Source organism: Priapulus caudatus, unplaced genomic scaffold (genome assembly GCF_000485595.1).
Source record: "Priapulus caudatus unplaced genomic scaffold, Priapulus_caudatus-5.0.1 Scaffold16, whole genome shotgun sequence".
NCBI lineage: Eukaryota > Metazoa > Priapulida > Priapulimorpha > Priapulimorphida > Priapulidae > Priapulus > Priapulus caudatus.
In genome coordinates, this window is record NW_014577077.1 from 150,849 (window position 1) to 168,303 (window position 17,455).

At 41.4% G+C, this 17,455-nt stretch overlaps 1 protein-coding gene across 20 annotated transcripts in view; it reads right to left on the reverse strand.

Annotated features, from left to right (window-relative positions):
• The window catches only part of LOC106810203 (coiled-coil domain-containing protein AGAP005037-like), a 59,048-nt gene extending 42,223 nt beyond the window's left edge, over positions 1-16,825 (reverse strand). For 5 of the 20 annotated variants that reach the window (XM_014813496.1, XM_014813549.1, XM_014813551.1 and 2 more), the window contains exon 1: positions 16,517-16,823. The gene's annotated coding sequence lies outside the window, so the exon portion shown is untranslated. Of the gene's footprint in view, positions 1-16,516 lie in introns of all 20 variants that reach the window. The other 15 variants (XM_014813534.1, XM_014813517.1, XM_014813511.1 and 12 more) reach the window with 6 other exon arrangements.
• Between the last annotated feature and the right edge of the window lie 630 nt (positions 16,826-17,455).

Genomic DNA, 17,455 nt, shown 5'->3' on the forward strand with positions numbered 1-17,455 from the left:
AATATTTCGTCAGCTGGTGTCCGAATGATGGTATTACGAAAGTCGGATGTTAATCATTTGGCCACTGACCCCAAATGACCCCAAAGTTTTGCTGTTTACCCACCTATTTTTACTTCATTTCTATCATGTCTTTACAAATTGCGCACATCGATAACATATATTAACTTCAGGTGGGATACACGGAAGAAGGGAAGTAATCGTGTTAATTCTACAGGTGTCACCTAATTACTTCAGACGGACCCAAATTACGCGTTGCCCCCTCCATATTGCGGGAATATTACACGTGACGTACGCGCGTAGTACAGTGTTGGCGCGATTAACCTTACATGCACGTGCACGGTCCTCCAGCAAAGCAGCTGATACCACAGCTTAAAATCTTGCCAACGTGCAACGTAGTCGCAACAGTGATACACTCATTAGTGATCTCTATAAACTACGGTGCTGGAAGAATCAGTGGTTACACACGGCTGACACGATCTTGGCCTTGTCATGGTTGCGGTAACGGCCGCTACGTGAAAGAGCAATAACGTTTTTCCGCTCTCATGACAGCTCTTATTTTACGACACCGAGTTTCAACATTCGAAGACGCTGTGGCGTGGAACAGCGAAGCCATTAACGACCGAGATCCTAGACTGTAGTGGGAATTTGCGACGGAGAGGCGCGGGGTGGGATCTATAGTACAGTGCGCAGACTTCGAGCAGAAATTGCGGTTTCGAAACAAAGCAGTGACAACTGTACAGGATATAGCTGTTCCCTTATCTCATCTCAAGCTTTACAATTTTTTGGTGAATTATTTATCAGTTAATCATGATGTAAATAATGTAAGGCAACATTATCAATAATGTGCTGCGTAATACAGAGGAAAGCCATATTTTCTCGGCCTAGAACCTGGGTGCATGTGAGCTGATGAGAAGCCTCAGGAACGCAGTGAATAGCTAGGGAGAATAGCCAGGGAGAATAGCTATAGGGAGAATAGCCAGGCAGAATAGCTAGGGAGAATAGTTATAGGGAGAATAGTCGGCTAATTTTCCATGACGCTGGTCAAAACAATCAAAACACGAATGTACTAGTCAGGAATTAGAAAATCACATATAGTTTACATATAGGCGTATATTTCAGCTACCTCTCTGAATTACAACTTCAGCGCTACATTACATACATTGCCACGATATATTACATTGGCATATTGTTACATTAAATCTGCTAAAGTTAATGCTCGGGCCATCCTTGTTCGTAAATGATGTACCTTCAAGATATACTCAAAACGCGGATATCAATTATATTACTATTAGATTATTTCTTATATAATTAACAACAAGGTAACATTAATAAACGGCTATACCATACCATTCAGTGTCACCATAGATATATATAAACACAAATGGTGTCACTCGCTGCACTCTCAATGCATTTTTTTGCTGTTACTTCGCAAGGCTATAGCTAGCACCATGTGCAGATTCTCTCAGAATTAGTACATTTCTGCACTATTATTTATTTATGCAGTTATTCACAGTCTCCAAAACGCAGTCCAGGTGCTTTAAATTCAGGCCAAATGAACAAGGCACTAACGAGAGCACATACAAATAATATAGTATATATAGTCATAGTATAGCGCTTATAGTAATGTGAAGGATGTTTTCTGTTTACCCAGTATCATGCATGAGTTCGCACATGCCCAGCAGCTTTAAGTACACGTGGGTACCAGCAGGTCACAAGTTATGTACGCTAACCACTAAAACGTAAAACACATTTCGAAACTCACGGGACGCCATCTTTTTACAATCTTCGGAGGCTAACAGGCTAATCAATGCCTGACATTTCTCAAGGGGTAGAAAGTATTTTGAGAGTCAGGTGAAAAATATTTTACGGTCATTATTCTATTTTAAAAACAGTTCACATTTATCACGTATCTTCTATATAACAATATTTTAATATAGTAATGTAGCCCAAATCTGATTAATTAAATGTTTAGCATCAAACTTGGAATTAACATTTTTTTACTATATTACCTAATATGATCATGTGGATTGACGTGTAATATTAAAAAATATTTAGTACTTGTAATTATATATAATATATTTTTGATGAACAATTAATCGGTATACTTGTATAATTTTACCTATGCTGCCGCCCACAAATACAACAATAATTAGATGCTGGTCGTTCTAAATAAAACATGACCTCATATTTTTACCATACATGGCTGCATGGTATGTGTGATAAGTCAGGATACCTATAATATCTTTTCTTCAAATGAATCACGTAATTATATTTTCGTGTTTATTGCGATAATGCGTAATCTAGTAAAAGCGACATACATTCACAAGTAACAGTCTTGTGAATAACAATTGGTGCCAACAGCCAGCAAATAACTTAAGGTTGTAAATAAAATGAAATAAAACACACACGCACGCGCGCGCTCGCGCACGCACGCACTTTATCCCGAGCTAAAGTTATCCCGCTTCAGAAGCGGGCTTAAGTCGTGTGCAGTATAAAAGGGGTCTCATATACAATAGTCTATCGAGTAGCCTAAGCATGCATTGTTACAGTGTTATAAAATGTGTGCGAATGTGCTCAAGTGCGCGAGCGCGTGCGTGCCGGCGTCGACTAAATATCGCGGCTACATTGTTTTGTTTCAGAGATTCAGAGCACCCCCTTTTATTACATTGTAGTTATCCACAATTTTGTTTACACTGTTTGGCCCTAGCTCTCCTGTATAGAAAACAGTTGCATGGCACAGTCCTTTATACACGGCTCTTACTCCTTGCATAAGTGAATCTTAAATTCGTCTACACGACGAACCTTAACTCGAGTTAAGCGTCTACACGGGGCCTTAACTCGAGTTAAGGTAACTCGAGTTACCTTAACTCGAGTTAAGGCCCCGTGTAGACGCTTAATTCGAGTTAGCGAATAGAACATAACTCCACGATAGGCGGCAGCACTAGTACGATGTACGTACACACGCACGCACGCACGCACGCACACACACACACACACACACACACACACGCACACACGCACACACGCACACACGCACACACCAAGTTCTACGGTATCGCTTCGCATCGCCATCGCGTACGGGGAATGCTCTCTAAAAAGGAGGGAGGGATTGAGAGAGCAAGCGAGCCCCTAGGGGGACGGGTCTATAACGATGCATTATCTGCTAGAATTAAACACGTTGACGAGTTTTCCTAACAGACCATACCATGTACGACTCTACGAATTTTAGGAGATATACACCACGTCTTCTCGAGCCATGGTTCAACAGAAAGCGGGTATTGTAGATCTGGCAAGAAGTGCGATAAATTTATATAACAACTATTTGCAGCCAAACATTCACTTAAAATAAAATCAAGTTTACCTCCAAAATACTACAGCAATATACAAAACCAGCCTCCTCAAGCCCCGTGCATAATCTTAAAATACGAAATTTTCAGGATTCTAGGAGGAACCAGGGATTAGGACGCATGGCGATCTTATAATGCGAAATAACATCAGAAAATAACATATCAACTTCGCACTGAACCAAATTAATGTACAATCTATGGATGTAGGTCGTCAAACGAATTAAGACGAGGATAAACACTCACCGTTTATAAATATGTATGTTACTCAAATATGCGTGATAGACTAAACGGTAGGGTGTCGATGAAAGACAATCAAACAAATCAATATCACAACGGTGAATCTTATATCATTTAAATGATTTTTTAAAATTACATTTGCTTCACAAACTATTTTATATATAAGACGTGGTAGTGTTGCCTTTCTAGCGATAATGTTTCCTACAGTAATATTGAGCATGTCTATGAATTTTGTCCTCAGCATGAGCACTATTGCGAGCACCTGGGCAGTGACAATGCTATGCATTTCTAATGCGTCTCTGACTCTAAGTAATGACGTTTGGAAGGTTCAAACTTTCGTTGTTGGGCACTTTGTCAGATTAGTTTTACATTTTACATAAGCTGCATGTTTTTCCCAGCCTTTCTGTTTTTCTACAGCAAGAGTTTTGACTCGTTGTTTTCCTAGATTGTGGTTAGTTTTATTACGCTTTATATTCCTCAAAGATGTTTCCTACGCCTATGCCTGCCTATAGTTCGAGGCCTATCGCCCAAAATTGATGAATGCGAAAACACCACGCAGAGATAATAACATTTATCATGAATCGATGCCTATTGGCGCATTTACACCTACGTCATAAGTACGTCATCACCTACGTCACCTACGTCATAAGTACGTACCTGTTAACGATTCATACTATCTTGAGTCTTATTGTTCTTCGGGAAATTTTGCTGTGCTGTCAACCTGCTATGCTATAGCGATTTTAACATAATGCAGCAATTCAACGGTTCTTGTATCCATCAGTATAAAATGTCTCTGTAATCATGTCCCGTGGAGAATTTATCAGATGTAGAATTGCAGCAGCTAATGGATTAGATGCGATTTGATACAAAGCAGAACTACACTACACCCATGTCGCACGCACGCATTACTATATCCATGCCATAGTACATGTGAGATTATCAGGAGTACGTCGTGACACGTTATAGTGTCTCATATTCTATTTGACACATCAATTAGAGATAATTAACACCTTCCATTCATCCTTTTTTCCGTTTTCCCGTTTAGTAGCACTTTAATGGTGGAGGTTTTCTCAATGATGGCACTAACCAACTAGCATAGCACGTACACATTCCATATGAGAACATCGTACGACGCGAGCGCACGCACACACATTCTGTCACCGTATTCAGATAGAGGCCGAGTAATCTAGTGGGCAGCATCCTTAACAGGTTGGCATTTGCAGTGCATTACTAGCACTCGGCGTGTAGTGACAGGCCGCCAAGTGAGAACCTGTAACATACGGCCAAAGTATGGTCAGCTATATGCATCTATCTGTTCAGCGTCGGATAAATTGATTGGGAGTGCATCCGATGAGATTGACACCCCTGTAGTCGGATCCCGCGGATCAATCAAAGCGAGGGAAACATTTAATATATATCCGGTGCCGTGCATTTCAGCTGTTTAGGATATATTTCGCTACTGCCAATCCCCGACACACGTTACTGTGTGACAATAATATATCACTACATGCACGTTTATGACGATTTCCTTCTCTTGTAGAGATTGACTTACATATAATGAATCGGTAGGGGACTCGGTGTACATGCACAGCCACAATGAGATTCATCCATTTCTACTTCCAACATAACCCTATCTCACTGTACGATGTCACATAACCCTTGGAGTAATAAGCTGACTACTCAGCTTATTACTCCAAGCATAACCAGAATATGAAATAAAATGCTGTTATATGTATTACATTATTACATCTATTGCTATAATGTACTATATCTTCTGCCACGCGGAATGTCTACTATTAAAATACAAAAGTAGACGCAACATTACCGTAAATCTAACAGTTTTAATAGTTAGAAATATAGTAGACTAAGTCATACAATTTTCTATAGAGTTATAATTAGCATCACTAGTATAAAGGCGTATAAATTGTCAGCGCTACGTGAAAGCTGTCAGAAGGATGATGAATTCATTCCACAATATAAATTTTACAGCATCGCTACATACATAGACGCTTACGTAATATACTAGATATAGTTTGACTACCTATAGTGTCGTAGCTTCACTACTGTTTACAGCGTCACTCACCGTGATTGGGTTTTATCCCACCGGGCGTGAGCAGAGATATAGTGATACGTACGTTCCCCCTCCGCCATGTCGCCAACCGTTCCCGTTGCTTACATTATATAAAGTTATTCCCGTGTTGTTCGTACAATTGGCACTGGAAGTACTGCCGTTGGGAATTTGGTTGGCATTGGTTTAGTGCCGTTACGGTGATTCTTGCTGGGAATTCACCAATTTTCTCCTGCATACGTTTACATCTAAACAAAATAATCGTCACGTTATTGTTAACTTAATTGTCCACTTGGGGCCCGGCGTCAGAAACAAAATACGCCTTAACTTTACGATATTCCTGCCAACAGGCCCTTGATGCAGTGCAACCAAACATATTTCCCATAAGATTCCCTAAACCTGGTTCGCAAACAAGTGGGCATCAGCTATTTGGAATTTTCCTGTAGTGGTTCCTTCCAAAATGTATCGCAGTTTCCCAATTATCGAAAAAAAACATTTCAGCTTCATAGATTTTTAAAAGAAGATGGCGTTTTTGTAACATTAACCTATTTACACTTTTTGACTACTATTTTTACACGCTGTAAAAGTGGGACTGGCGTTCCCCATTGACGACTCTCTGTATTAACCAGCTATATATAGTGTTTATCAGGGTCCAGTTTCTCTTATGCCTCATTTTGGATAACCTCGAATTTTATATCGGACGCTTTCTGTTTCGAAAATTACGTGAATGATTTCACACTATTTAGTGTAGTTAATTTCTGATTACGTTAGCAGCGAGTTACAAAGCCTGCCGGCTACCTCATGCATTCGCACGTCAGGTAGAAGATTTTGACGTGAACTGTGTCTTCTGAAATGTTACAGATGACTACCTGAATTAAATATAGCAGCCGAATTCTGAATTTTCTCTCAGATCGACTCATTGGCTCCCTAATTATAAAAAAAACTCTAAAATTCATAAAAGCGTTATGAAGATAATTTTTGCCCCAATTGTTGGGAAGATCCGTGACGTTTTAAATATTTAAAAATCTAGTTAGGTCATGCAATGCTTTCAGATCGGCGATAGGTCATTGATGCGTGCACAGACGCTGACGGCTAGCATGGATGTCATGGAAAACGAGTTGGGTGGTGAGGCACAGGCTGGTCACGCAGCATACCGGCTATGCCGGGCAGAATGCTAGCTAACCATAATCTAACAGACATTACACGCAAATATAATTTGTGAGATTTCCCAGGGCAATTGCTGACCGGTTGGTTTCCTCCAGGCTATCGTTATCTAGATCTATCGGATGGTTTGTAATTTAGACAAGAAGCTGGACTGCCCCCTCTTGAATAGTCCAGCTGAGTGTAGGCCAGATCCGGTACCAATCCTCTAATGCCGTTCGATCTCGCAGCTAGTCCTAGGGCTCAGACTAAGAAGGGAATTTACATTTAAAATGTGAAAGCGTGGCGTAAGTGTTGCGCAGAGATACGCATACAGCGTGTATGAAAGTTGAAACAGCACATATGCAGCGTCAAGGATGCGTTACGAACGCAGCTTAAAACCTTTCCAACTGATTCGCATCGAGACTAGCACACATCTACGACTAGATGCTTCTACTACGTATTAGGACTACTCATCACTACTACGAGTACTATATGAGATTACTCACATGGACACGATCTCATGCAAGGACACACTAATGTGGTTACTGTCGTAATCGGATTGGAAAAGTTGTTTTACTGCATTTGTTTCGACTATTGCGCAGGCTATCCCTATTATGCACACTTCAACAGGAGAACGTATGAAAATATGTGACAGGAATAGTGAATATCGAAAAAGAAGACACCATGTCGTGGATGTTGGTGTGAGGCAACAGTAAACTGAATTTTCATAAACATGCGTTACGATTTCGATTCATTAACAGTGCGTCCTGCAGGGAGCAAGGAAGAAAGAACGTACCACAGGAGAAAAAAAGCCACGGGGCTTAACTGGCTGCTCATTATCTACGGAGGCAATAATGAACAAACCGAATTAAATTTTAAAACGGGAAAGGTTCTATTTATAGCGCACGATATGATAATAATATTAAGGGGAAATGTCACAGAATATGTTTCGGTTAAGTCTTATAACACGGGATATGAGAATTTCACAAGAAATAACGCCGCCAGCGTGTATATTACGACGGAATGTGGTAATATAAACGTATCTGGAATAAACGCTTTGCATAAATTTCCATTGATTATAAATGAGGAAATATCACACAATCATTTTACTGGAATTCTATTATGGAACCATCTGAGACTTTAATGAAAATGCGTGTGTCTCGACTGCGATATACCACTGTAGGTTACGACGTATGCGTTATGACATTGCAAGCACCTCGACAACTGCGGCCAGACAATGGGTAACGATATAAGGTGCCGACCGTTTAGAGATATGGTGGCATGAGTGATGTAAAATTACAAAAAAATACTTACCACGAGAAACCCAGGTAACTCATACTGAACGGATAGCAATAACAATATATGTTCCAAGTACACCTAAGTAAGATGGCAATTTGTACAGACACAGAGCAATTGAAATCCCGTAAGGTAAATATAACGAGATTAAAACTGTGGTGTAATATTTTTTTTTTTTTAATTACGCATATCCCATGTAATAAATTTTAAACCGATATACTATATATATATATATATATATATATATATATATATATATATATATATATGTGTGTGTGTGTGCTATTTATACAGCACACAATTTTAGAAATAATTTTTTCATTAACCCAATATTTCCAATGTTTGACACGTACATTATGAGTTACATTTAGACGCTATAGTTTATACTTTTTTATTATGATATTATCAAGAGCGTATAAAGAAGGAGCGCGTACAGCAGTGAAATGCTGAAACCATGTTGCAGTATTAGTCGAATTAATAAACTTTCCTCGTTTTATTTTGACGATTGCCGATGCCCCTACGCTGAGATAATGAGCGGTGAAAATCTGGTATTTTCGCCGAAAACCGACTCGAGATCACTGTTTACTGTGCCTGTCGCTCATAGGGTCTATGTCCCCCAGGGTACTGCCGGAACGTACCCTGGGTACGGTTCGGTATACCGGAACGTACCCTGGTAACTATTTGATAGGGGTAGGGTTAGGGTTAGGGTTAGGGTTAGGGTTAGGGTTAGGAAGTAGGCGTAGGCAACTCCCTAGACTCGTTAGTGGAGTAGGCGAGGTACGGTCCGGCATATCAGATAGTACCAGGGTACGTTCCGGCAGTACCCTGGGGGACATAGACCCTCTCAGCGTGACTGTCTCTCTCTTTGAGATAACTTCGGGAAACCTCGCGTGTTTCCGTCAATGATTGACAAATAGAATGAATAACGTCTGTTATTGATTGCAATAGTGATGACCACACCTGTGCCCACCTCACGCTGGATGTATGGTAAACTATGTAGTACTGACGTGAGTCAGCGCTACCATGGCGCTACATTCCACGCCTTCTTTATACGCTCTTGATATTATCCTTGATAGATGACCGAGCATGCGTATAAATCGACATAAATATGATCGAGCTGCAGCATGAATGTTGTAATAAATACTGCCACCAATAGTAAGCACTCTTGAGAAATAATACATAACCCCAGCATAAGGCCTCTTCAACAAACTACTATAACACGGCCTCAATAACAGAGTCACAACTCGCCAAGTACCTCAACATATTATACTGCCTATACTCGTTAAAATGACAAATAAAAATAACAAACCGGATTGAGTAACTATGTTGCTTTGATCTTCATCCGTGAGTGATAACTTTTAATCGGATAAGCCAGCTCACACGCATGACCTTATCGCGATACGCAGCCACACAATCCACGACTTACTGGATTCAATGCAAGTGAGAAGACGTCTTAACAAACAGTTTACTTGCAACTAAACGACACTCTTAATTCATATTCTATCTAACTATAGTACTCTCCAAACTGCGGATGTTTCGCTCATTAACCGGTTATATCGGCAAACAGCTCGATATATATATATATCGGTGCACTCGCATAACGATAGTATCCCAGTAAAATTTGCGTTAGTCAACGAACCAATAGACCGTGCCTACGACTGCTTTTTTAGCCTGTTAGCTATAGCACCCAAGGAAACCCTGTGCTTTCCGCCTTTTCATATCCATATGAGCACTTCACTAGTCGACCGCAGTTCCTCCCGATTGATGCACAAGAGTCTTTGATTGGACAAGCCTAACGCACAAACAAAGCAACAATACCGATTACTTCACCATTCAAAAGAAGAGGATGGGTGTCATAAACTGGTTCCGTAAGTTGTTGTTGGTATCATCGCTATTGAGAGAAGAAACAGTAACGAGAACGTTTTGCAACGTTGGTTTTAATTTTCTCACCCCTTTTATACTGGGGGTTATCCCGCTTCATGTCCGGACCTGAAGCGGGATAACGCCCAGTATAAAAGGTCGAAAAATACTTAGCCCGAGCTAAAGTTATTCCACTCTAGGAGGTGGTTCAGGTCCGCTTCAGACCCGAGCTAACGTCAGTATAAAAGGTATCTTGACTTTAGCTCGCTCTAAATTCAGTGACCATGACAATTACGCCGGCCTCGCACGCAACAAGAGCGGGCTAAAGTCGTGCGCAGTATAAAACCGTCGCCGACAACCGTTGAGCCACTAATTACTTCTCTTAGAACAGCGCAATTTGTCCGGAGTGAATGAACCCCCGATTTTTGCGCGAATGACTGTGACTTATCGCGAGACTAACAAGTTATGTCATTCAAGCATTTCACAAGAGGCAGTGAGCTAAAAGTCCGTGGTGCAGTATAAAAAGGGGTCTCATATACACATATAGATCCTCAAATGCGAGTACCCCAACTTTAAGAGAAGCATCGAGCATTGCTACGAGTCATATACAAATATGAGTTGCGGAATTGTGCTCAAGTACGACACGAGTCGCGAGCGGAGTGCGATAGTCGTCGAGGCGTGCGACCTCTGAAAAATGCGATCGCGCGCGTACATTGTTTTAGCTTTGCGAGAGGACACTTGCTAAGAAGCACTCGCGCGCATTTCTTGATAACGTACAAGTTCGGGTCATTACGTGCCACGAGCACAGATTCTTGTTCTAACGAGCACAAGCGTTATCAGCACCAACGCATCTCTTCACGGTAAAACAGCAAAACAGTTGGCATGGAAGAAGTCATTATACACGGCGTCTACCTCCCTTAGCATAGCAGTAATCTTAAAGTCCGTCTATGCACTGTACGAACCTATATAGCTTCGAGTTATACTGAGGCATTCATACACGTGCGTCTTTAATATCTGAGTAGAGGTAACTCTGAGTAGCTTCATTTAACTTCGCGATGTTAAGGCCTGTCTCACCAGATTAGACGCCTAATTCGAGCGAGTTCACTCTGAATAAGGAACATACTCCAAAAATAGGTCAGAGTAGCATCGATCTAAATACGAGGGTGACTTAGCGAGACAATCTCGCATCTGCCACGTCACGACAACGCAAGCACAAAGACAAACGGCACGCACGCACGCACGCACGCACGCACGCACGCACGTGCACTTGCACACGCACGCACACACTAATGCACGCACGTGTACGTGCACACGCACGCACGCACGCACGTCTACGTGGACATGCATGCACGCACGCACGCACGTGTACCTGCACAAACATGCGCGTACCCACGCACGCACACATGCACACACGTGTACCTGCACAAGCACGCACGCACGCACACATGCACACACGTGTACCTGCACAAGCACGCACGCACGCACGAACGTGTACCTGCACACGCGCGCACGCACGCACGCATGCACGTGTACGTGCACACACACGGACGCACGCACGCACGCAAGCACGCATGCTTGCACGCACGTGTAGGTACACACGCACGCACGCACGCACGCATGCATGCACGTGTACGTGCACACGCACGCACGCACGCACGCACGCACGCACGCACGCACGCACGCACACACGCATTATAATACTGCATAATGTCACAATTAGAACCTGCAAACGTGTAATATCCCTTATCAGTGATCGTAAACGGGTAAACTGCGAGTTGAAAAATCATTCATTACATGCAACGTCATACACTAGTTTGAAAAAAATAATTACATTTAATTAATTTGGAACCATATTAAGAAATATGCTTATTAAAACTGTGTGACTCGAGTGAAAAGCTCAATGACCAAGGAAAATCCATATGAAATTATCTGATAGACGTGAGAATTTTTTGTTGATTGGCAATTTATCAGCGAGATGTAAATGTCAGAGTTCTTCACGCCGCTGAATACAGTGTCAGTGCCTCCTAATCGATTACCCACCATTAAAACTCTTGACTTTTAAAATTCTAAAATGTCTTGAACAAAAATAGTAACCTAGCTTTTTGAGCGCCAAACATTTATTCAATGTGTACTTCATAAAACGTTTATAAAAACCGAGCTACCCATGGTTTACTTTCCCAGTTGACGTGTTGGTGATGATTTCGTAGATGTTCATGCATCACGTTGATAGCTTTTGCCTTCATAGCAGACGCCAGATACAGCAAGGGGAGTTACTAATTTTAAAACACTCTATATAAATAATAGATAACTGCATGCGCCTATAAGTGTATGTTTCCCACTATATACTACTGCTATCACCCACCACAAAACTTCATAAACTATATATGCGTATCTGCTACAGCGATAAAGTACATACTATAGTTACAGTACATACTTCTTTCCTCAAAAAACGTCACAGCCGCTAAAACCTGTTTGGACAAAATGATGGCTATTTCATCTTTAATTTACATGAGATTTTTGTGGAGTGATGTCCTTTACAAGCACCCTGAGAGCAATAAATACACGGATGGATAAATATTACCTGGTTAAGTGCTTGGAGCTATTTTAAGCATTATATAAAATTTCCCTTATGGGTGCCCCTAATAAACACGGTGTATTCCAGCAAAATCCCTATGCTAATGGGCGATCCCAAAAATATCCCAAAGCAAAATACATACAGAATAATATGCACTTCTAACTAAAAACCTACGCTACCAGCACATAGTCGGCAAGCAGACAGAAATAAAAAACGCCAGGAGAATCCCCAGTAGCGATATGGCTTCATGACGTTAACTGCAGACAGCTTTTTATAAATTATTTGGTCTATTCACCTAGTAAATGAGCGCGCCCCAACCGGCTGCCATCTGTCAGTAGTGAAAACCTGCTGTGAAAAATACGTACAGCGAACCAGGTTAAATCATACACTTTAACAAATAGCTTTTTGCAATTACTTTAGTTTAAGGGACCGTATAGGAAGTAAATTAAAATGTGTAATTTTAATTTTAATTTAATTTATGTAGATTTGTTACTGTCGTACATAGGAAGTCCAGCAAATCTATAACTATTTTCCTCACACCAATTTTCATTCACTGCTAACGTTTAGGAACATTTGCGGTGCTGTTATTACCACTACAGCATAAATGAAAATAACAGACTTCTTAAGAGGAATCTGCATAAATCAAAGCATGCGTACCATCAATAAGTTTGAAACCTACAGCATAGCAGCTAGGGTATGCTTACAATAGACATACACGTATTAATGTAGCAACTATACATATCAGCCGATTTAATGTGCTTCTGTAAAATGAATACTTAAATGGATCATTTTATTGCGACCTTTACGAAATTATTAGAAATTTGACATAGATATTGTTATGTGATCGCAATATTGAAGGTATAAAAATGAAGAAGGATGTAGGAAAAACAGAATTCTCACATAAACTGAATCAATTGCAAAGCTTTATGCAGGTGATATATTTGTGTGCGTGTGAGTATGCATGAATGCGTGTATAGGAAGTGTGTACATGCGTGCGTGCGTGCGTGCGTGCGTGCGTGCGTGAGTGCGTGTGAAAGTGTAATGTTGTCCGCGCACGCACTCATGCACACGCGTAAACGTACGCACTACGCACACTCTGTTTGCAAAGCTTTTCTACACAATGTTCATACTATCATTTCTCAACGCACGCAAGCAATGCAGCACATGCAAACACACACACACGCACGCACGCACGCACGCACGCACGCACGCACGCACACACATGCGCCATGCAAGATATACAGTGTATAGTTTAATTATAGTGCGATTACATAGAATGTGAAATATACTCTAGGTTCAGATGGGAGGGTTCTATATGAAACATGCTATAATTTCGTGTGTGATCAGTCAGTCCAGTCGCTCCAATATATATATGCATGGCAGAGGACGGCCACGGCGTTCTCATACTGGGAAATATATGGCCCAAAATGAGCTTGGTCAATTAACATGCTAGATATCAACAACTTTCGATGGCTACTAAAAAACTCCACCTTTGGTCCTTCATAAAATATGATGATTTTCCTACAAAGATAAACACAGTTGTGCTTTCGCGTGTAATTTCGGACAAACATGGTGTCGCGTGTATTGGGACGCTCATATTCCGAACTCTCTTATTGCACTCTTCACATCAAGAATCTGAAGTACTGAAAAATACGAGCTAGCTTATGGATGAGTCATGGTATATTTAATACCAGCATCTTGATCAGAATTCAGGTGTACATTACACCAATCGGGTGAACTAGAGCTCTATACCAAATATTTACGCTACTAATCATACAAGCATCTAATCAAGACTCAAAACAGCACATACATGGAATACCAGAGATGCCAACACATATTTGAAGCAATCTGTAGTTTCTGGCCATGAAATTAGTAGTTCGAGGGTCACGTAGTGACCAGAGTTTGCTAGGGGGATCCGGCATACCCCCCGGAAAATTTTGATTCTGAGATGCAATTTCCTGCATTCTGAGGGTCAAAAATGACAATAAATTGACAAAAAATGACAATAATTGACAAAAACAATCATTTTTTTCGATCACAGTGAAATTCGTAGTTTGATACAAACTCGTCGTAGTGGTGCAAAAGGAATAGAAATTCGTATAAAATACGGATAAATCGTAATGGTTGGCATCTCTGGAATACACATGCTACATCAGCAGTAAGTACATCGAACTCAAGCGCCTGCACGTGTTTAAGCCTTCATAAATCCAACTGTGCATGTAGATCATTTCTGGATATTACTGCACTTAATAACTCCAGGGGATAACTCGTATATACGACCATGTAAAGGTGTAAACATATAGACGTCACGGCTTAAGCCCCGTAGAAAATTGAAAAGGGCGTGCAGAGTTCAGTCGATATTTCGCCGACCCCCGTACCACTCACGTACGAAGTTCATATAAAGGGGTCATGGAAATCCATGCAACAATAAGTTCATCTACAGACGGGTCAGGAAAAAACACATATCGACTCGAGTTAGGAAAACTATACCATATATTGATTAATTGTCGGCTTCGTTGCAGCCTTTGTGCCTTATACTATTTGTCGAAATTGGATGATATTTCAATTGTGAGAAGGTATTTATCGCTCACTTTTTGGCATGGAAGCACCTTCAACATACATTTACCTAGCTCCAAGAAACGGTATTGCTAGGGTTAGAATATTGGTGTATTGACGTTAGTCACACAGCCTGGTCGGGTTAACATTTACCTAGACACAAGACTGAATTTCGATATGAAAACAATGGACTCGGCTTCTTACCGTTATAAATATCGCGTGTATATTGTACCAACCATAGTGCAAATACTACTTACCAAGAGCGTATAAAGGAGGAATGTACTTACTAATGCTGAGAGGGTCTATGTCCCCCAGGGTACTACCGGAACGTACCCTGGGGGACATAGACCCTATGAGCCTTACGCATATAACACATTCCGTGCACAGTCTCACAGAACATGTGAATTATTGATGTAAGTGGAATCATATATAACGAACGAGTTATAAATTGTCTACAGATTTGCTTTATGTACTTATTTACCTGAGATTTTCCCGGGAGAAGTATATACCGGTGGTCTAACAACACTTTCAACTCGGATTCCACCAATGCGAAAACTATACATCTTCCCAAAACCAACTGCTTCTGGCTACGACCTGCCACGTATGCGGTATTTCCATTCTTATTACACACCGATCACGTATTACATGCGAACCGATACTGACAAGTCTTCAATAAACCAATAATGACTGATTACGCGCAAGTCAGCATCACACACGTAAGATTCTGAAGCACATAAACAGAAGGCCAATGTGGCAGCGCGAGATCACAAACAGTGTGAGAAAAACCACGGACACGTTGTTATCAGCGAGATCCACTATCATCACAACAGTAGCATATGCGATAGCGGCGGACCCAGTAAATGCAGTAACGCCTGGGCCGCGGCTCTTCAGGGGTCGGGATGTTATGAAACCGCCGGCTGGCTAAATAAGCACCCCGTCTACCTACATGTTATTGCTGCGGCGTAGAGCAAATGCACAAGGCGTCCTAATCGAAGTGTATGCCAGCCTGACAGCACATCACGAATCCTCGATGCACTGTACGTGAACTATCACGGTACCAGCTTGTCGTTGACCAAGCTCGGGGAAAACTACGTCGCCACACAGCAGCTACGATGTATTCAGACAGTATAAACTTACTGTTTAAACTACAGCAATTCGACCAGTAGGTGTATATATCTACACTGCAAATTCGACCATGCACAGATGTGGTGCCCGAGCAGAGACGTTTCGAAGTAAAGCAAATGGCAACGATTTCGCAATATATCCAAGGCTAGACCACTGCAACCGATACATGCTGCTCCTAGAAGTAGCCAGCGGTCTAACTGCTGAAATCCTAACCCGTGAATGGGTTCTCGCGTAATAGCACAATCTCTTCGACTCGCTTACCGAGTCGAGAGGTGAAACTAGATTAGAAATGATACTGCCATTTGTTACCTTCAGTACGTCGAACCTTAGCCGGGATGATCCAGCCTGCAGGAACACAGAAGCGTATATCCGAGAGAAGAAGCGGACAGGCAGAGATGGATGATGATAGCAAATGCAGTCAGTCGGCGGCAGAGGCAACGATTTTAAATCTATATTTAGCAGATGCTAGTTTATTACATACAGCACTCGTACACACGCACACTGCATAACACATGTGAGACTCAGCAGTTTCATCCGCAAGGCAGCATGGGATGCATGCGAGAGGCTGAGGACTCGATTGTTATTGATTTTTGCGAAATTAAATAGAATCACTCGAGGACAAAAGCCAGATGGGCTAGTGCACTTTCTAGGGTAGCACGCTACCAAACACAAATCCCAGAAAATATTTATCACCAAAATATCACAAAAAGGTGCGTCTGCTCACTGAAATGAGAGGACGTGGTAGATGTGTGAGGCTCATCGGGAAAATGTGGATACAGCTACAGAGACCGCGCCTCGTCCAGCAGAGTAAAATGCTCAGCACCACAGAAATACACCGACATCACGCGATGTGATCGTGATGGGAAGAAACACTAACCCGATTAATTCCCCACCTAGCATTACGAAACAATCGCACTTCAAATCTAAAAGCATACACTGACAATTTGATTGCAATTGTTCAAGGAGCCGGAGGATAGCGATAAATAGCCCAGCATTACTTCACGTAAATAAATTATAGCAGATGATCTGAGAAAACTCTGTACAATCTGTACGGATACGGACAAACCGAAATACGTAAGTGTAGACATAATAGGCTCAAATAAACCTAATGTTCCGTATGTATGACCGCGTGATAAATTTGTAAACTTTCTAGGCGAAGCAAGTCTACACGTTGATGCAGATCTTTTCCTTACTTACGAATACCAGAACATGAACAAATGAAAACTTCTTAAGACGGTAACCATGAAA